At 37.4% G+C, this 22,663-nt stretch overlaps 1 protein-coding gene across 1 annotated transcript in view; it reads right to left on the bottom strand.

Annotated features, from left to right (window-relative positions):
- Positions 1–22,663, bottom strand: part of PCCA (propionyl-CoA carboxylase subunit alpha) — a 472,769-nt gene that overhangs the window by 418,560 nt on the left and 31,546 nt on the right. The gene's annotated exons all lie outside the window — the stretch shown is intronic.

Raw genomic sequence — 22,663 nt, 5'->3', positions numbered from 1 at the left:
ACTGGAGGAAGACTCATTAACAACCTGTGATATGCAGATGACACAACCTTGCTTGCTGAAAGTGAAGAGGACTTGAAGCACTTACTACTGGTGAAGGTCAAAGACTACAGCCTTCAGCATAGATTACATCCCAACCTAAAGAAAACAAAAATCCTCACAACTTAACCGATAAGCAACATCATGATAAATGGAGAAAAGTCTGAAGTTGTCAAGGCTTTCATTTTACCTGGACCACAATCAATGCCCATGGAAGCAGCAGTCAAGAAATCAAACAACGCATTGCATTGGGCGAATCTGCTACAAAAGACCTCTTTAAACATGTCACTTTGGGGGGAACTAAGGTATGCCTGACTCAAGTCATGGTATTTTCAATTGCCTTGTATGCATGCGAAAGCTGGACGATGAATATGAAGGGTGAAGAATTGACACCTTTGAATTATGGTGTTGGCGAAGAATCTTGAATATACCATGGACCACCAGAAGAACTAACAAATCCGTCTTGGAACAATTACAGACAAAGTACCCCTTAAAAGCAAGGATGACATCACCTCACATACTTTGGATGTTATCAGGAGGGACCAGTCTCTGGAAAAGGACATCACGCTTGGTAAAGGTGAAGGTCAGCAAAAAAGAGGAAGACCCTCAATGAGATGGTCTGACACAGTGGCTGCAACAATGGGCTCACACATAACAATTGTAAGGATGATGCAGCACCCAGCAGTGCTTCATTCTGTTGTACAGTGTCACTATGAGTTGGAACAAACTCGAAGGCACCTAACCACAACAACATTAAGCTACAGTAATCCAGATAACGTTGTATTAGCAAAGGGATAGACACAGATATCAATGGAACAGAATAGAGTCCAGAAATAAATCCAGACAGACAGACTCGTAAAAGATCTGATTGGTTTCTGACAGAGGTACAAAAGCAATATAATAGAGAAAGGGCAGCTTCTTCAACAAACGGTGTTGGAAAAAAGAATTTTTTTAATCTATATACATACATACATACATACATACACACACACAAGGCTTGAGAAAAACTTAAAACCTTTTATAAAAATTGACTTCAAATGGATAATGTATCTAAAAGGTAAAACTATAAAACTTTTATAAGAAAATCTTCATGGCCTGGGGTTATGCAAAGAGTTCTTAGACATTGTACTCCATAGAATAAAAATATACATTGGACTTCATCAAAATGAAAAATGTTTGCGCTCCAAGAAAATAAAAAGACAAGCTACGAATGGAAGAAAATATCTGCAAATCATATATCTCCAACAAAGGACTTGTATTCAAAATATATGAAGAACTGTTTAAACTCAACAATAGGAAATCAGAAAAAAAAAAAAAAACCACACAATTTAAAAAAGGACAAAACATGAACAGAGACTTCCCTGAAAAGAATATAAAGATGGCAAATATGTACATGAAAGATGTTCATTAGCAATTAGAAAAACGCAAATTAAAACCACAATGAGATACCACTACACATCTATTAGAATGGTTACAATTTAAGATACCGACAATACAAAGTGCTGAAGAGGATGTAGAACAACTGGAACTCACATTACTAGTAGGCATATAAAATGCTACATCTACTCTAGGAAAGTTTGGGAGATTCTAATAAAGTTAAGCATATACTTACCATATAACCGAGCAGTCCCACTCCTAGTTATTTACCCTGGAGAAATGAAAACTTATATTCACATAAAAATCTGTATACAAATGTTTACAGCAGCTCTATTCATAACTGACGACAGGTGGAAACAACCCAAATGTCCTTCGATGGGTAAATGAATACTCAAACTTTATATCTATACAATCCTATAAAAAACAACAACAACAAAAAATCAAACCCATTGCCGTCAAGTCAATTCAGACTCACAGCGACTCTACAGAACCGAGTAGAAATGCCACATAGGGTTTCCAAGGAGCGGCTGGTGGGTTTGAACTGCCAACATTTTTGGTTAGCAGCCGTAGCTCTTAGCCACTGCACAATACTAGTTGGCAATAAATAAGGAAAAAATGACTGATACATGCCACAGTTTGGGTAACTGACAAATGCATACCCTGAGTGAAAGAAGCCATTCTCAGAAAGGCTACACGCTGTGTGGGAAAGACAAAGCTACAGTGATGAAGAACGATGGGTGGTGTAGGAAGTAGGGGGCGGGGGTGGAACTGTAACTATAAAGGGATACACAAGGGAGTTTAGGGGTGTGGGAACTGTATCCTGATTGTGGTAGTGGCTACCTGAACCTATACATGGGTTACAGTGCATAGAACTATACACCAAAATAAAAAAGTCAATTATATTGTACGATAATTCCTTTAATTAAATTTTTTAAAAGAGAAAAACACTACTAAACATGGTGAACCCTATAAACACTGTGGGTCTCTTTTTATTAAAGGGTATATTAGCCCTACCTATTAAGAAATTGTCTTGAAATTTCCCACTTCTGTTCTGCCCCAGCACTCTCTTCCCAGCCCCACCCTTCACCTGACTAACTCTTTTCACCCTTCAGGCTCATGCTTATATGTTACTTCCTCAATAAAGCCTTCCTTGACGCGCTAGACTGGCTCAGATCTTCCTGTTACACACTCACAAAGCACCCTATAATTTTTCATGCTGCAAAAGCAATACAATAAAGGCCAGTCTTTTCAACAAATGATATTGGAACAATTCAACATCTGTATGCAAAAAGTAAATAAATCTTGATGAAATCATATATATTACAATCATATCACGGTACTGGAAGCCCCATGAGGACAGAGACCATATCTGCCAAGCTCAAAAGACATGGGATCTTCACATAGTAGGCAGGCAATCAATACGTGTTAAACGTTGATTACCTGTCACTGCCTGTAAAATACAAGCTAATAAAATATTTTAAGAATAGATAAATCTTTTGGAACACTCTAAAACACTGTAATAAATAAAGCATGTTATCTTTGATATGTGGAAACATTTCTTATTGAAAAGAAAAATTACATTTTTTTTAAAACTCTTCACAAAGAGGTTTCTGTAGTTTTAAACTGAACTCTCCTATCACACGTAGAACATCCGAGTTGAGTTTCGCCAGCATAGCCCAGGGATTCGTTAACACTTAATCAGAATAGTTCACTGAAAATACTTAGCTGTATTTAATTACGAAGTCTCTTTTAATAAAACAGTTAATAACCATTCTGGGAATGCATACAGACTTGGAAACTAAACTAATATATGATTAATATAAGGAAGACTTGGAAACAACTAAACACTGAGTTGTTTACAAAATAAGACATTTTCAAATAGTATTTGTAAGCAATTTTATCTGAACTTAATACTCTCACATAGAAAAACAAGTTTCCTGCCCTTAGAAAGCCTACAAACTCTCCCCTGGAGACACCACACCCTAACTCCAACATCTAGACAGTGCTTTTCAGTGCATCTATTGAATAAATTAATGACTGAAGATGGCAATAGTGAACTTGTAGCTGCTTTATTCATCTGAGATGAAGTCTGTCTTCCTTAGTAGAAGCTCCAACTCAGATGAATAAAACAGATCTAAATCCACTATTGACATCTCCTTCACGTTGTTGTTGTATGCTGTCGAGTCAATTCCAACTCATAGCGACCCCATGGGACAGAGCAGAACTGCCCCATGGGGTTTCCTAGACTGTCTTCTTCATGGGAACAGATCACCAGGTCTTTTCTCCCATGGAGTCGCTGGTCGATTCAAACAGCTGACCTTTTAGTTGGCAGCCAAGTCCTTACCCATTGTGCCACTAAACCTAACCTGTTGTGCTCGAGTTGATTCCAACTCATAGGGACGGTATAGGACAGAGCAGAAGCACCCCATAGGGTGTCCAAGCAGCAGCTGGTGGATTCAAACTGCCGATCTTTTGGTTAGCAGCTGAGCTCTTAATCACTGCGTCACAAGGGCTCCACTGCACCACCAGGGCTCCTTAATCTTTAAACAGCCTTTTATCTTCCTGAACGATGCTCACTGAACTTCTCCCTTTGCTACTCTAACTTCGCAGCTACCATTATGGCCACTTAGAAGTAGCAGCAGCACCCATCAAAGGAAGCTGCCCCAAGTCAGCCAATGCACTGATTATATAGCTAAAAAAACCACCAAACCCGCTGTCATCGAGTCGATTCCAACTCATAGCAACCCTACAGGACAGAGTAGAACTTCCCCATGCTTCCAAGGAGTGGCTGGTGGATTTGAACTGCTGACCTTTTGGTTAGCAGCTGTAGCTCACCATAGCCCTTAATCACTGCGCCACCAGAGCTCCGATTATATAGCTAGAAATCTGGAATTAGTAAAACAGTGCCCAGACAAACTAAGCAGTGCTGATTCACAGATTAGGTCCCACTCTACCTTATAACTAATGACATAAAAGACAAGTTAGATATCAACTGGATAATTTAGATAAACTGATGCTTGATATTGAGCAAAACTACCAATATGTGCTCTGGCATTCTTCTCTAGTCTCTGTAGACTTGACTAAACTTAGCACACACACACACACACACAAAAGATGACATAGTAGTTTATATTTCAAAAGCCCTTTCTGTTCTGAAGGTACAGCAATGACAAATAAAACCTAGAAAAGACAACCAAGAAGACAGGCCAGTGGAAAGACATGGTAAATATTTTGTGAACTCAAAACAGAAGAAAATTGCAAAACAACAAACAAGGCGTATACTGTTCCAGATCCGGAGGCAGAAAGTGTCCAATGCAAAGTAGCAATAATGAAGAAGTTCTGCAGAAGACTGGCAGGAGAGCCGGGTTACTGCTGAAAGCAGACTGAGGTGGAGCTACCCCATCCCCAAAAGGAGTCACTAGCTCCTGGAGAGCTGTGAGTCTAGGGAGACAGAAAACACAACCAGAGTCACGGGGTCCAATTCTGAAGCAGCTCTGTGATGAGCTCTGTCCTGTGTTCACACTGTCATCAGAAAACTTCGATATGGACTGGGATATAAAATGCCAGGTGATGGCAACTACAAAACTGCTCATCAGAGAGACCTGCTGCCGTCGCGTCGATTCTGACACATAGCTAACCTGTAGGACAGAGGAGACCTGCCCCATAGGGTTTCCAAGGAGTGGCTGGCAGATTTGAACTGCCGACCTTTTGGTTAGCAGCCAAACGCTTCATCACTGTGCCACAAAGGCCCCTGATCAGGGAGAAATAGGATTTTTTTGAGAGGGAAGTGGTGTGAGGAGTGGGGGATGAGGTAGATGCCAGGAAAAGAAAGAGAAGGGCAGGAAGGAGGCGAAGAGAGAAGGTGAGAGAGGGAGGGGGGGAAAGGGAAGAAAAATTATAAACTTTCACTAAAAAATGAAACTACAGACCAAAATTCCAAAACGCATTAAGGAGTCTAACGCAAAGAAAGACAGTCAAAAATTCAGCAACTGAAACCGTAATTAACTCCAGATAAAACTGTTTTTATCTAACCAACTGACAAAAGACTTTCAAATAACTGTGTTGTGTATGCAAAGATACAAATCGAAGCACATTTTCCATTTTTAAAGAAAAACAATCAGTGATGACACAAAAACAGACAGAAATGAAATAAGAACAGGTGGCTATGGAAGAGTCAACTAAAAAATCTTGGTTAACCAATGTAATAAAACAACATGTGTACTTCTGTTTCATGAGAAACTATTTGTTCTGTAAACCTTCACCTGAAGTACAATAAAATATAAAATAAATAAATAAATAAAAAGAAGAGAAAAAGAAAAAAAAAATCTTGGGGGGAAAAATAGTCACTGAAATTTTTTGAAATGCAATTGACAAGATAATCTCTCAGCTGGACACAAAGGGTACATTGGGGATTTGAAAGATAGCACGATGGAATTCATGTAAAACCCAGCAGAGAAAAAGAGATTTATAAATATGAAAGCTCAGTTAAAGACAGGAATGGACAAAATAAAGAGAAGCAATATTGTAAATACATAATTGCTGAGAATTTTCCTTTTGCTGAGAATTTTTTCCTTTCCATAGATTAAAAGAACTTAAAATATTTTTATTGAAGTTCAATAGCAAGGTACACAAACATATACGAATAATATAATTCATACATGAAAATACTACTATAAATCCTTTTTTTCCTGTCCAAACTTAATTTTTTTCCTGACTGCCAAATAAAGGCATAGCCCTTCCGGACTGGAATGATTGGCACACCTTTAACTCCAGGAGGCTTAAACTATCCGTCTTTTAAGAAAGAAGCTTTGACAGTTTTTGACGATTTAACCTGCTGAGCTCACAGTACCCAAGGGGGGGGTCTTGGTTGTAGTTTTACTTCTCATGCTACTGACCCCTAATACTGACTCCACAGATAATGAATTTCAGTAACAACCACCTACAGGTTAACACTTTTGAGTACTGCCCATAATACTGCTTTAATTAAGGTAATACATGGTCACAGTTTGGTAGAAAGTTCTATTAAAGTTGGCAGTACTCACAATAACAAAAAATAAAAAACTGTGTGTGCTCATCCGTGAAGTAACTATATAAATTTGCCTACAGATATCACCCAGTTTGCTCATGGATTTATGCTGCATTTCAATTTATTTCCTAAAAGGCAATGTATTAGTTCCAGTTCCCCAAAATCTGTACACGTCTCACATTTCTAACAGATAGTTTAACGGCACATGGTTCTAACCACGCTGGGCACATTGTGGGTCTCTCTGGCACAGAGACTACTCACTAAAGCAAAGGAGACTTCCACCAACACCACCACTACACTTTGATTCGGAAGCATTTTGATGGGGAAAGATTAGTGCTTTGATTTGTCATAGCTTCATGGGTTAAATGTTAACGTCTCTCTGAAATATGAGAATTATTTTTTATCTTAAAAAATAAGATACATAGATTTAATTTTCAAACCCAAATCCATAATGCCATAAAAATAAGCCAGGGTATTCACAACAAATACATGCAAGGGCAAAGCAAACAAATTTTCAACTGAATCTGAAATTAAAGGTTTACACTGAAGTGTTAAAAATGAGATACTGTACTTTAAAACACAAATCACACTGTCAGTAGTTGACAACTTTTTGTATTATAATGTTATTTGAGGTTATTTTATTGAAAAACAAAAAAAAATCGTGGCTGAATTTAGTTCAAATACACACTGAATTCAATAATAACTGTATTTTTTTAAATACACAATCTACCTGACAGGCACGATAGCAGATTATAATGAATCAGCATGGGAGCCATTTAATATACTTCTTGATTAACTCATTGCCTGTCCAGTTCTTACACAGACGTGCTTACATGTCATAATCGTCATAATTCCCATCATCCCCACTGCTAACACTCAAGTTCCTTGATTAGTGCACAACTCCCAGACGAGCCATTACTAACGCTAAATAATTCTCTTCAGCCTCCTGCTACTATCCTGCAGGATCTCCAATTAAATATAATGTCCCTGATGAGCCATTTTAATGTGAACAAATTCCTACCAGGAACCCTATCCTATTCCCATTGTAGCCAAAAATGTAGAGAAAGTAATTTAACCAAGTCAAAGATAATCAAAACATTTAGAATTGATACAGTATACTGTTTCTGCAAAATAAGCTTTTCCAAAGACAATAAAAGCAAAAAGGAAAAGGAAAAGTCTCTACAGCTTAAATGCTTTCTTCTCCTGATTAGCTAGTTCTTCACAAAAAGTCTAGTGTTTTAAATTTGCAAAGGCAGATACACTGCATTCTTAATCTCAAAGGGTTACTGAAGGCTAACTTTTGAGAGTAAAGTGAGCAATATCAAGTTTTAAAGCAAGCATGCCACTTAAAAACCTCTTAATTACCTAATTACCAGAACTCAAGATCCAAAATTAAGTTAATAAAACCAATTCTTCCTTTCCAATTAAATGCATTATTACAATCACTATTCAGAGGCTTTTCCATGGGACTTAAGGTTGCTGATAAGGAAAATTAATATTAAACAATGCCAATCTGTGTGTGTGAGAGAGAGAGAAAATAAATTAAGAATCCTACAGATCATTTATTGCAATCTAAAAGACTGGAAATTCTTCTGACCTATTTAAGGACCAATTGGGAAACATGGATCATGTCTGCTATCATCTTAAAATATCCACTGCTAATAAAGCTAATTCAAGAAAATGTTCTTTAAATAAACCATCTCTACCACATACATCCTCGCAATCATTGCAATGTTTGAGCCCATTGTTGCAGCCACTGTGTCAACCCACCTCGTTGAGAGTCCTCCTCTTTTTTGCTGACCCTCTTCCAAGCATGATGTCCTCCTCCAGGGACTGGTCCCTCCTGATAACATGTCCAAAGTAAGTGGGACAAGTCTCGCCATCCTCCCTTCTAAGGAGCATTCTGGCTGTACTTCTTCCAAGACAGATCTGTTCATTCTTCTGGCAGTCTACGGTATATTCAACATTCTTCACCAATACCATAATTCAAAGGTATGAATTCTTCCTCTGTCTTCCTGATTCATTGTCCTGCTTTTGCATGCATATAAGGTGATTCAAAATCCCATGGCTTGGGTAAGGCAAACCTTAGGCCCTGATGCTGACCTTTCCTGATTTTAAAACATGTGGTATCCCCTTGTTCTGTTCAAACATCTACCTCTTGGTCTATCTACAGGTTACTCATGAGCACAATTAAGTGTTCTGGAATTCCCATTCTTTGCAATGTTATCTATAATTTGTTATGATCCGCACAGTCGAACATCTTTGCATAGTCAATAAAACACAGGTAAACATCTTTCTGGTACTCTTTGCTTTCAACCATGATCCACCTGACATCAGCAATGATGTCCCTGGTTCCACGTCCTCTTCTGAATCCAGCTTGAATTTCTGGCAGTTCCCTGTCGATGTACTGCAGCAAAGGCTTTTGAATTATCTTCAGCAAAATTTTACTAGTGTGTCATATTAATATTGTTTGATAATTTCCACATTCTGTGGGATCATCTTTCTTTGGAATGGGTACAAATATGGATCTCTTCCAGCTGGTTGGCCAGGTAGCTGTCTTTCAAATTTCTTGGCATAGACAAGTGAGTGCTTCCAGTGTTATATCCATTTGCTGAAAAATCTCAGTTTGTATTCTGTCAATTCCTGGAGCCTTGTTTTTCACCAATGCCTTTGGTGTAGCTTGAACTTCTTCCTTCAATAGCATCGGTTCTTGATCATATGCTACCTCCCCCTGAAATGGCTGAACATCGACCAATTCTTTTTGGTACAGTGATTCTGTGTATTAGAGGCATACACCCCTTGAATCCACATCTGCAAAAACCAAACCCATTGCCACTGAGTTGATTCCAACTCATAGCAGCCCTACAGGACAGAGTAGAAACTGCCCCATAGGGTTTCCAAGGAGTGGCTGGTGGATTTGAACTGCTGACCTTTTGGTTAGCAGCCAAGCTGCCTCGTAATTCAAAATAATATTTTAATAAGGCCCTCTTTAACAAGTCAAGGAATTCTTCTATATCCGCCATCTGCCTAAAACCTAATGAATTTATTCCATAGATTTGTCTCTTCTTGCACCAGAATGTTATGGGGTAGTTCTCATTATTTCCACTTCACAATGTATTGTTATGTATTTTGATATCTCGTATGCTACTTCCTCTTCAATTTTCCTCAGAATTTTGTAAGCCATTATCTCATGTTTACTCTTTCATCAACTTCCCCTAAAATATTATGTTGTTATATGTATTAGGATTTAATAGAAAAGTTTACATATTAATTTAGGAACAACTAGCATTTACAATATTGAGTTTTCCTATGCAAAAACAGGAAGTCCTCATGAAAAATCCTACAAAGTTTATGTTAAATTCATTTCATAAAATATTTTATCTTTTCCATTGCTTCTACAAAGTTCTAACTTGTTAATATATATATACATATGAAAACTGTAAATTTATATATATATTTTTAACCAACAACCATACTGCATTTTCTTACTGTATCTAAATAGTTATTCAGTTGATTGTATAACTGAAAATACAATCATATTCTTACCCTTTCCATGTACCATTTTATAAGTCTTGCCTAATTGTCTTAGCTAGCATTTCCAGAATGCTGTTAAATAATAGTACTAATAGTAAACATATCAGTCTTCATCCTGACTTTTATGGGAATGCCTGTTTTAAAGTTTTAGCATTTTTATTATAGAAAGATTACATTCATCTAATCCTGTTTTACTAAAGGTTATTCATGAAGAAGAAGTCCCTGGGTGGCGCAAACAGTTAAGTGCTAGGTTACTAACTGAAAGGTTGGCAGTTCAACTCTGCCCATAAGTGCCTCAGAAGAAAGTCCTAGCAATCTATTTCAAAAAGATCACTGGCATAGAAAACACTATGGGGTCACAGTTCTACTCAGAAGCACATGGGGTCGCCATGAGTCAGCACTGACTCGAGTGCAACTGGTTTGGTTTTTGTTTCATGAAGAAGCCTAAAGATCATTTGAAAGAAATTCAAGTGACATTTAGGCCTTTATCAAGATGATCATATAGTTTTCCTCCACTGACCTATGAGTATATTCAACTAAATTAATACAGTTTCTAATACTGAACCATAATAAAATGCCTGGAGTACAACCTGCATGGTTACAGTAGATTATTTAAATAAACTATTTTATCATATTTCCTAATATATGACCTAGAATTATTTTATCAAAATTTTGTAAGTAACAGCCAGTTTAATTTTATTATCTGCTTACTATGTATGATCATATTTTTATATCTATGTTATCATTCTGGCATTCTGGATTCACAGAGAGAAATACAAACCTATTTTTCTCTACGTTTTAGAGCAGTTTAAATAGTTTCAGAATTATCTACTTCTTGAAAATTTCAAAGAATTCCTGTGAGGATATCTAGGCCTAGACACTCCACTCCATTCCTTCTATAGAAACCTGGAGTCCCTCAGTTAGTCATTTTTTATTTTATTCAGGCTCTTTCACTCACAGTGTTACAGGCCTATACATAATTACGCTTTAAATGGGCAAAACAAAATACATACTTCACAGGGGAAAAAATTTTTTTGATTGAGCAAAACAAATACTTCACAGGAGAAAAAGAAACCACTAACGGCTTCAAAAGCTATTAAAATCCCAATGTAAATAATGTTTAGAACTGAAAAGAGAGTCAACAAGGAAACAGAAGGCTTGAACAACACTATAAACCAACTAGTACTAAAAAACATCTATAGAAAACTTCACCCATCAAAAGCAAAATACACATTATTCTTAAGTGCACATGGAATATGCTCCAGGGTACACCATATGCTAGGCCATAAAACAAACGTCAATAAATTTAAAAGGACAGAAATAACACCAAGTATATTCAACAACCATAATGGAATGAAACTAAAAATCAGTAACAAAAAGAAATTTGGTAAATTCACAAATATGTGAAAATTAAAGAGCACATCCCTAAATAACCAATGGATCAAAGGGAAATTAGAAAATACTTTGAGACAAATGTAAATTAAGATACAACATACCAAAACATATAGGATGCAGCTAAAGCCATATTTAGAGGGAATCTTATAGCTGTAAACAACTATATTAAAAAAGAAGAAAAATCTCAAATCAACAACCTAGCCTTCTTCCTAAAAATGAGAAAAAGAAAAGCAAACCAAACCCAAAACAAGCCAAAAGAGAAAAACAATAAAGAATACAACAGAAACAAATTAAACAGGAAAAAAAAATAGACAAAAATCAATGAAGCCAAATGTTGGTTCTTTGAAAGATCAATGAAATTGACAAATCTTTTTGCTAGACCAACCAAGAAAAAAACAAAGGCTTAAAATGTTCAAAATCAGGAATGAAATAGGGGACATTACTATCAATCTTACAGAAATAAAGATGATTAAAAGAGAAGGCTGGGAACACTTGTATAGCAATAAATTACATAACATATGAAATGGATACATTCCTAGAAACTGACAACCTACCAAAACTGACTTAAGAAAGAAACAGAAAATCTAAATAGACTTATAAGGAGTAAAGAGACTTAATTAGTCATCAAAACCTACCCACAGAGAAAAGCCGAGACCCAGATGGCTTCATGGTGAATTTCACCAAACATTTAAAGAATCAGTACTAATCCTTCATAAATTCTTTAAAAATATAGAAGAGGTGGGGAAATACTTCCCAACTCATAATGTAAGGACCGCATTACTCAGTTACAAAACCAAAGAAATGTCAAGGAAAGGAAACTATGGACCAATATCTCTTATGAACATAGATGCAAAAATCTACAAGAAAATACTACCAAACTGAATCCACCCAAAATAACCAAACCCACTGCTGTTGAGTCGATTCCGACTCATAGCGATCCTATAGGATAGAGTAGAACTGTCCCATAGGGTTTACAAGGAGCAGCTGGTGGATTTGAACTGCTGACCATTTAGTTAGCAGCCAAGCTCTTAACTGCTATGCCACCAGGGCGCTTCACACCCAGTAGGATGGCTATTATAAGACAACAAAAATTAAGAAGTGTTGGTGAGGACATAGGGAAATTGGAACCCTCATGGTAGTGAGATTATAAAACGGTGCAGCTACTATGGAAACACTTTGGCAGTTCCTCAAATCGGTAGACACAGAATTATCACATGACCTAGCAACTCATTCCCAGGTATGTACACAAAAGACTTCATTGTTGTTGTTGTTGTTAGGTGCCATCCAGTCGATTCTGACTCATAGTGACCCTATGCACAATAGAACAAAACACTGCCCGGTCCCATCCTCACAATCCTTGTTACACCTAAGCCCACTGTTGCAGCCACTATGTCAGACCATCTCATTGAGAGTCCTCCTCTCTTGCTGACGCTCTACTTTACCAAGCATGATGTCCTTCTCCAGAGACTGATCCCTCCTGATAACACGTCCATCCTCCCTTGTAAGAAGCATTCTGGTTGTACTTCTTCCGAGACAGATTTGTTCATTCTTTTGACAATCCATGGTATATTCAATATTCTTCGCCCACACCACAATTTAAAGGTATCAATTCTTCTTTGGTCTTCCTTATTCATCGTCCACCTTTCACATGCATATGAGGCAACTGAAGAGACTTGACAGCAAGGACAAAAATAGATCCTTGTATACCAATGTTCACTGCAACACTATTCACAATAGCCAAAGGTGTAAACGACCCAACTGTCTATCAGCAGATGAATGGATAAACAAAATGTAGTACATCAATACAACTGTATATTATTTAGGCATAGGGAAATAAAGTTCTGATACATGCTATGACATGGATGAACCCTGAAAATATTATGTTGAGGGAAATGGGTGAGAAACAAAATGACAAATATGGTATGATCCCACTAATATGAAATATCAACAATAGGCAAATGCATAGAGACCAAAGTTTATTAGTAGTTGCCAGGGAGAAACGGGAAGGTTTTGCTTAAGGGGCACTGAGGTTCTGTTAGGGGTGATAAAAAAATGTGGAAACGAACAGTGGTAATGGTGCACAATATGGTGAATGTTATTAATGTCACTGAATTGTATACGTAAAAATGGTTGAAATGGCAAATGTTTTGTTATATATGTTCCACAATGAAAAATAAACTTTTTTAATGATAGTTGATTCTACTTTTATTATAAATAATTAACAGTATCATCATCAACAGAGGAAGAAGAGAGACAGGGCTGCCCATACAGCAAAATTTCAAAATTGGCAGTTTTCTTTAGTTTTTTCCAAACTCTCTTTCCCTGACAGTATCTTCACCTACATGTCTATCATTGTTCCATTGCACAGATGCATATGAGATATGCACTAGTTCAACTGAAAGAACTGAAAGAACACATAAGCATCTTATAATCCTTCTTCTACAATGGGTACATTCCCATAACAAATCACTCTCCATAATCTCCCCAAAGGCTCATAAGTGATTTCTAGGGCCTGGAAAATGAAACATAAAAGGGAATTCATGACTTCATAAGAGACAAAACTTCCATTTTCCTTTCTTCTGCCCTGACCATTTGCCACTGGAGTACATTTTACTTGACTCTGGCTTCAGATCACTATATTCCTTGGATGCTGAAGCACTAATCTGATCATTATATATTAATTTTTCCTGGGTAAAGACTGAAGTTCATCAAAGGATGGAAAAAATATATCAAGCAAACAATAACCAAAAAAGAGCAGGAATGGCGATATAATTCTCTGATAAAATAGGCTTTACGGCAAAATCCACCACAAAAGATAAGGAAGGACATTATATAATGATTAAGGGTCAATCCACCAAGAGGACATAACAATAATAAATATATACCCACTCAATGAAAGGGCATCAAAACACATAAAACAAACTCTAACAGAATTTAAAAGAGAAATATAGTTCCACAATTATAAGAGGAGACTTCACCACATTACTTTCAGTGAAGGACAGAATAACTAGAAAGAAGTTAAACAAAGATTCAGAAGACATAATTGCCACAATCAATCAACTTGAACTCATAGACATATACGAGACACTCCACCCAACAGCAGCCAAGTATACATTCTTTTTCAATACACATGGATCATTCTCCAGAATAGACCACAAAGCAAGTTTCAATAAAATTCAAACAACCAAATAACACAAAGTATATTCTCTGATCACAAAGCTATAAAAATTGAAATCAATAAAAGGAAGAGCAAGGAAAAAATAAAGTACATGGAAACTGAATAACAACTTATTTAAAAACTAATGGGTAACAGAAGAAATCAAAGATGAAATTAAAAAATTCCTAGAATCATATGCGAATGAAAACATATCTTTTCAACACCTTTGAGACACAAGCAAAAGCACAGCAAAAGCAGTGCTCAGATGACAATTTATAGCAATAGACACACACATCAGAAAAGAAGAAAGGGCCAAAATTAAAACATTAACACTACAACTTGAACAAACAGAAAGAGAGTGTAAGCGGTAACTTTGGTGAAGGGTAAGACATTACACAATACTGGGGAAGTCAGCACAACCTGACCAAGGCAAGGTCATGAAAGCTTCACAGACACAAATAAACTCCCTGAGGGACTGAATTACTGGGCAGAGGGCTGGGGAAGATGGTCTCGGGGGATATCTAGCTCAAATGGCATAACACAGTTTATTAAGAAAATGTTCTACATCCTACTTTGGTGAGTAGCGACTGGGGTCTTAAAAGCTTGTAAGTGGCCATCTAAGATACTCCACTGGTCCCACCCCATCTAGAGCAAGGAAGAATGAAGAAAACCAAAGACACAAGAGAGAGATTAGTCCAAAGGACTAATGGACCTCAACTACCACAGCCTCCACCAGACTGAGTCCAGCACAACTAGATGGTGCCCGGCTACCACCACCAACTGCTCTGACAGGGATCACAATAGAGGGTCCAGACACAGCTGGAGAAAAATATGAAACAAAATTCAAACTCACAAAAAAAGACCAGACTTACTGGTCAGATAGAGACTGGAGAAACCTTGAAAGTATGGCCCCTGGACACCCCTTTAACTCAGTAGTGAAGTCACTCCTGAGGTTCACCCTTCAGCGAAAGATTAGACAGGCCCATAAAACAAACAATAATACACATAGCTCTACCACTGATAAGAGACTAAACAGGCACACCAGCCCAGGGGCAACAATAAGAAGGCAGGAGGGGACAGAAAAGCTGGACGAATGGAAATGGAGAACACAAGGTCAAGAAGGGGAGAGTGTTGACATGTCATGGGGTTGGCAACAAGTGTCACAAAACAGTATGTTATTAATTGTTTAATTAGAAACTAATTTGCTCTCTAAAACTTCATCTAAAGCACATAAAAATAATGAAGGTTAAAAAAAATAGAGAGCATCAAAAGAAGCCCACAGTCACCAGAAAAAAGGAAATATTAAGGATTAGAGCAGAAATAAATGAAAAAGGGAACAGAAAAACAATACAAAGAATCAACAAGACCAGAAGTTGGTTCTTTGAAAGGATCGACAAAATCGACAAACCATCAGCCAAAGTGACAAAAGGAAACCAGGATGGGAAGCAAATAACCTGAACAAGAAATGAGATGGGTTACATTTCAACAGAACAAACTGAAATTAAAAGAATCATAACAGAACACTATGAAAAACTGTACTCCAACAAATTTGAAAACGTAGAGGAAATGGACAAATTTCTAGAAACACACTATCTACTTAAGCTAACACAAACTGATAGAGAAAATCTGAACAGATTCATAACAAAAGAAGAAACTGGTGGTAATAAAAAAAAAAAAAAACTACCAACAAAAAAAAAGTCCTGGCCCAGACAGCTTCATTGAAGAATCCTACCAAACATTCAGAAAAGAGCTCACACCAATAGTACTCAAACTATTTCCGAGTATAGAAAAGGAAGGAATACTCTCAAATTCACTCTATGAAGCCAGTATAACCCTGATACCAAAGCCAGGTAAAGACTACACAAAAACAGAGAATCACAGACCATTATCTTTCATGAATACAGATGCAAAAATTCTTAACAAAATTCTAGTCAATAGAATTCAACAGCATATCAAAAAAATAATACATCATGACCGTGTGGAATTCATACCAGGTATGCAAGGATGGTTCAATTTTAGAAAATCAATCAACGTAATCCACCACATAAATAAAACGAAAGAAAAGAATCACATGATCTTCTCAATCAGATGCTGAAAAGGCATTTTATAAAGTTCAACACCTATTCCTGATAAAAAACTCTCAGCGAAATAGGAACAGAAGGGAAATTCCTAAACATAACAAAGGGCATTGACACAAAATACACAGCCAACCTTATTCTTAATGGAGAGAGACTGAAAGCATTCCCCTTGAGAAGGGGAACCAGACAATGATGCCCTTTATCACCATTCTTTTTCAACATTGTACTTGAAGTCCTAGCTGGAGCAATAGGCAAGAGAAGGAAATAAAGGGCATACAAATGAGTAAGGAAGAAGTAAAACTATTCCTATACACGGACGATATGATCCTATACATAGAAAATCCCAAGAATTTCACAAAAAAGCTACTGAAACTAATAGAAGGATTCAGGAAAGTAGCAGGACACAGATCAACATACAAAAATCCGCTAGATTTCTATACAACAACAAAGAGAACTTTGAAAAAGAAATCAGGAAAACAATACCATTTACAATAAAATACTTAGGTAATAAATTTAACCAGGGACAAAGACCTAAACAAAGAAAAGTACAAAACACTACTACAAGAAACCAAAAGAGACTTATGTAAATGGAAAAATATACCCTGCTCATGGACAGGAAGATTCAACTTGTGAAAAGGTCACTACTACCCAAAGCAATCTATAGATATAATGTAATCCCAATCCAAATTCCAGCAACATTCTTTACCGAGATGGAAAAACTAATCACCAACTTTATATGGTAAGGAAAAAGACCCCACATAAGTAAAGCAATATTGAAGAACAAAGTGGGAGGCCTCACATTACCTTATTTCATAACATACTATACAGCCACAGTAGTCAAAACAGCCTGGTACTGGTACAACAAGAGACATATACACCAATGGAACAAAATTGGGAACCCAGATATAAATCCATCCATCTATGGTCAGCTGATCTTCAAAAAAGGCCCAAAGTCCATTAAACAGGGAAAAGACAGTCTTTTTAACAAATGGTACTGGCAAAACTGGATGTCCATCTGTAAAAAAATGAAACAAGACCCATACCTCACACCATACACAAAAACTGAATCAAAATTTATCAAAGACTTATATATAAAGCCTAAAACTATAAAGATCACGGAGGGAAAAAACATGGACAATGCTAGAGGCCCTAATATATAGCATAGAGTACCAAACATAGCTAGAAATGCATACACAGCACAAGATGAACTAGATAAATGGGACCTCCTAAAAATTAAACACTTATGCTCAACAAAAACTTCTCCAAAACTGTCAAAAGAGAAACTACAGACTGGGGAAAAAAATTTGGATACGACATATCAGACAAGGGACTAATCTTTAAAATTTATAGAAAACTTCAACATTTCAACAATAAAAAGAGGAAGACTCCAATTGAAAAATGGGCAAAGGATATGAACAGACACTCTACCAAAGAGGACATTCAGGTAACTAACACATATGAAGAAATGCTCATGATTATTAGCTATTAGAGAGATGCAAATCAAAACTACAGTGAGATACCATCTCACCCCAACATTACTGGCACTAATCAAAAATACAGAAAATAACAAATTTTGGCAAGGTTGTAGGAGATTATAACTCTTATACACTGTTGGTGGGAATGTAAAATGGTACAACCACTATGGAAAATGATATGGCACTTCCTCCAAAAGCTAGAAATAGAAATACCATATGATCCAGCAATCCTACTCCTAAGTATGTACCCTAAACAAACAAGAGCCGTGACACAAACAGACGTATGTATGCAAACCCATGTTCATTGCAGCATTATTCACAATAGCAAAAAGATCAACAAACTGTGGTACATACACACAATGGAATACTGTGCAACAATAAAGACTAAGGACAAATTTGCAAAACATCTCACAATAAGAATGAATTTGAAGGACATTATGCTGAGTGAAATAAGTCAATCCTAAAAGGACAAATATTGTGTAAGACCACTACTATAAAGTAACAACAAAAGGTTTACACACAGGGAAAAAAAGAAAAAAACATTCGGGAAGGGGAGGGAGGGAAAACTACCAATTAGAGAACACAAGTTAATACTGGTGAAGGGAAAGGCAGTACATAACGTGGGGTAAGTCAGTACAACATGACCAAAGCAAGAGAGGACACTGAGAGGAACGTAAGAATAAAGGGCTACTACAGTAACTACTATTGCTTAGACAATCCTGCAGCAACAGTATTAACGAACAATAATTTATAAAACAACAAATAAGTAGACAGATATGCCAAGAGATGTGGTAGGATATAAGGGAACAAACCCACCAGCAAATGTTGGTTTGGTGGTGTATATTTCTACATATAAGATTGTAAGTGCAGCTCATATAGAGCATACAAGGGGTATAGTCAGAGAAATCTCTTAGAGATACCCAAACAGCTCGCAGGATGAAGTTCCTAGGCTAGAAGACAAAGGACCACAGACTGGGGGGATATTTACATCAACCGGCACAACATAGTACACAAAAAAAATGTTCTACATCCTACTTTAGTGAGTAGCATCTGGGGTCTTAAAAGCTTGTGAGTGGTCATCTAAGATGGCCTTGCGAGCAGCCATCTAAGATACAACTACTGGTCTCTTCTTATCCGGAGCAAGGAAGAGGGAAGGAGACCAAAGACTCAAGGGAGAAATCAGTCCAAAGGACTAGTGGACCACATGAACCACAGCCTACACAACCGTGAGACCAGAAAAAATAGATTGGCTCAGCTACCACTACCAACAGCTCTGACTGGTATCACAACAGAGGGTCCTCACAGAGTAGAAGAAAATTGTAGAACAAAAATATCAAATTCACAAAAACGAACAGGCTTGCTAGTCTGACAGAGACTGGAGGAACCCCTGAGATGATGGCCTTAAGACACCCTTCTAACCTGAAAATGAGGGCACTCCTGGAGACCATCTCCCAGCCAAACAAGAGACAAGCACATAAGATAAACAATAACACCCGAGAGGAATGTACTCCTTAGAACAATCAATTATACGATGAAAAGGCAGGAAAAGGTAGGTAATCAGGATGACAGAAAATAAGGAAACCAGGGCAGGACAGAAAGGGGAGAGTGCTGACTCACTGTGGGGAATGAAACCAAGGTCATAAAATACTTTATGTACAAACCATCGAATGAGAAACTAATTTGCTCTGTAAACTTTCACCTAAGGTACAATTTAAAAAAAAAAAAAAGACTGAAGTATAGACCACTTGTGATCATCAAGGTTGTGTGTCAACTTGGCTGGGCCACGATTCTCAGTGGTTTGGCAGTTATGATGTAGTCTGGCAGTCGTATGATGATGTGATCACCTCCATGATGGGATCTGCTGTGAGTAGCCAATCAGTTGAAAGGGCGTTTCCTTGGGGGTGTGGCCTGCATCGAATATAAGGGGATTTTCTGGTATGGCTAGTGGGCTTTTGCTCCCTGCAGGATGCTGTAGCTGGCTCCTGTTCATCTGACCTCCGATTCTTGGGACTTTTGAGCTAGCAGCATCCTTGCCGTCTTGCCTGCTGATCTTGGGATTCACTGGTGTTTGCAGCCTGTGAGCAAGACCCCTGCTGTCTGACCTGCCAATCTTGGGTTCCCCAGCCCTTGAGACTACATGAATCAGGAGAAGTCTCTATCCTGACCCACAAACTTGAGATGCTCCAGCCTCTACAACCACGTGAGCCATTTCCTTGATATAAATCTCTCTATATAGATATTTGGAGCCCTCGTGGCACAGTGGTTAAGCGTTCAGCTGCTAACCAAAAGGTGGGCAGTTCGAATCCACCAGTCGCTCCCTGGAAACCCTACGGGGCAGTTCTACTCTGTCCTACAGGATCACTATGAATCAGAATTGACTCAACGGCAATGGTTGGTTTTTTGGTTATATAGATATTTATACACTTTACTGGTTTTGCTTCTCCAGAGAACCCAGCTTAAGACACTGCTCTAGATCAGTCATTCCTGTGCTTCTCAAAGAAAGTGGGAGAACTTTCTCAAGAGAGAACAGAATGTCATATTATTTTAAGACAATCCATTAAAAGCCAACAAGATAACCTGTAAATCTTCCCCAGAAACACCTAAAAATCCTAAATTAAATATAACAAATATCCTTCAAATGAACAGCTTAGCTTAAAGAAATGACAAGCAACTCCCAATGATCAAAAACAAAGAGGAAGCTAAACACCAGGCTGTACTTACGAGAGCTGATACTGCAGCAAATCCTGGCAAGTGGAGATAGGAATCTCAATAACCTAGAGGACTGCATTTTAACAATCACACATAGAAAGGAACAAAACCTTGTATGAGTTAGAGATTAGAAGGAAAAATCCCTTGTACAAGGCCAGATTGCTCAAACATTAAATTCTAAGTGAAAGGGGAAAAAAAAGCAACGTAGTTAACAAGGGAGAAGACAACTACTTAACTGTATCTGCCGTAAGGGGAAAAGTCTCTGGAAATAAGAAACCATGGGCCTATTCAACGTGTCTCTGTGCGTGTGTGTGTGTGTGTGCGCGCGCGCGCGTGTGTGCGTGTGTGTGTGTGTGTTGCCCATTCGGAATAAGACTAACATCTAACAACATCTGTAATCTAACATCGACTAACATCTAGCATCTAACAACAGACTTGCACTACTTTCGGTCAGATGTGGCTAAAAGGGAAAGGCTTTAAAATGTAAAACAATCACCGCCTTTGCTCTGGAAAGGTATCAGTGAGAAAGACATAAAACTCAGAGCAACTCTTTTGAAAAGAGTTTTTCTAAAATCTGGGAGGTGACTATCTACATTTAGATCAGAATACAAGCTTAGCAATATAAGCACGGGAAAAATTAGCCAAGCTTTTTGGCTCAATTTGTAGATGTAGATTATTTTATAATATGAACAATGAAATCCAAATATAAATGATTTTGGACTAGCCATGCCAATAGTCACCTCCATGAGAACATAGCAGAAAGAATTAACTAAATTTTGACGTGAAAAAAATAAGTCAAAGGTTACTGTTAGACTTAAAAACAAAACAGTCATTATCCACAATTATTCAAATGATTTTCCTCTCAATTTACTCATGAATGAAAACACCTCATGAGCTAATATGGTGAAAATAAATACAAAATGAGAAGTGTAAATTTTAAATCTATTACCACAGTGAAACCGTGAGAGCCAGAACTCGACGCGACTGCCTTGTTTTTCCAGTTTTCGCAAGTTTTCTGCCTTTGACAGGGTGCAGTCTTACCACTTTTCTATCGTACGTTTTAGTGAAAAATATTTGCATTTTCCTTCTCTGACAGGTTTCTGCCTCACATAGGTTCCAGCTTTTGCAGGTTTGACTGTAGCTTCATGGTGACTTTAACAAACCCTTTTTTGTAGAGGCATTTGCTGTGGATAAATGCCTTCATCTACCAATCCAAAGGTAGACTAATAAAAGTAACAACTTTCTCATCATGATTTCACAAATACCTTGTGAGGAATATAAACTACTATTGAAACTATCACAGTTAAAACAAATTATTAGTAAAGAAGCCAGAATCGAACCTCCAAAAAAATCAAATAATCAAATGACGTATATACAATTTAATGTAATTGCTATATTTAATTGCTTTTAAGTAAAAGATGAGTGTTTTAAATACCCAAATAAACCAGATAAACAACACTTATTTTCAGGAAATTTTCTCCATTATGTTTCTCTTAAAAAAGAGAGAGAGATGCAATGAGACAAAATGAACAATATACTTCTAGATAAAACAAATAAGAAATCACAAAAATTAGAAATTCTTTGTACTAAATTGTAGTTGCTGGGTGTCACTGAGTCGATTCTGACTCACAGCGACCCCATGTGACAGAGCAGCACTGCCCCATAGTGCTTCCTAGGCTGTAATCTTTACAAGAGCAGGTCACCAGGTCTTCTCTCCCACAGAGCCGCTGGCAGGTTTGAACCGCCCACCTTTCGGTTAGCAGCCGAGCACTTAACCATCATGTCACCAGGGCTCCTTGTATTAAATTAGTATACTACAAAAGCTGACATTACCAAGGGGTCCTGTTATCAAAAGTAGTGTGAAAGAGTGAAAAAA

This window comes from Trichechus manatus, unplaced genomic scaffold (assembly GCF_000243295.1).
Source record: "Trichechus manatus latirostris isolate Lorelei unplaced genomic scaffold, TriManLat1.0 scaffold00118, whole genome shotgun sequence".
In the NCBI taxonomy this organism is placed as follows: domain Eukaryota; kingdom Metazoa; phylum Chordata; class Mammalia; order Sirenia; family Trichechidae; genus Trichechus; species Trichechus manatus.
This window is presented reverse-complemented; position numbering and strand designations above follow the sequence as displayed.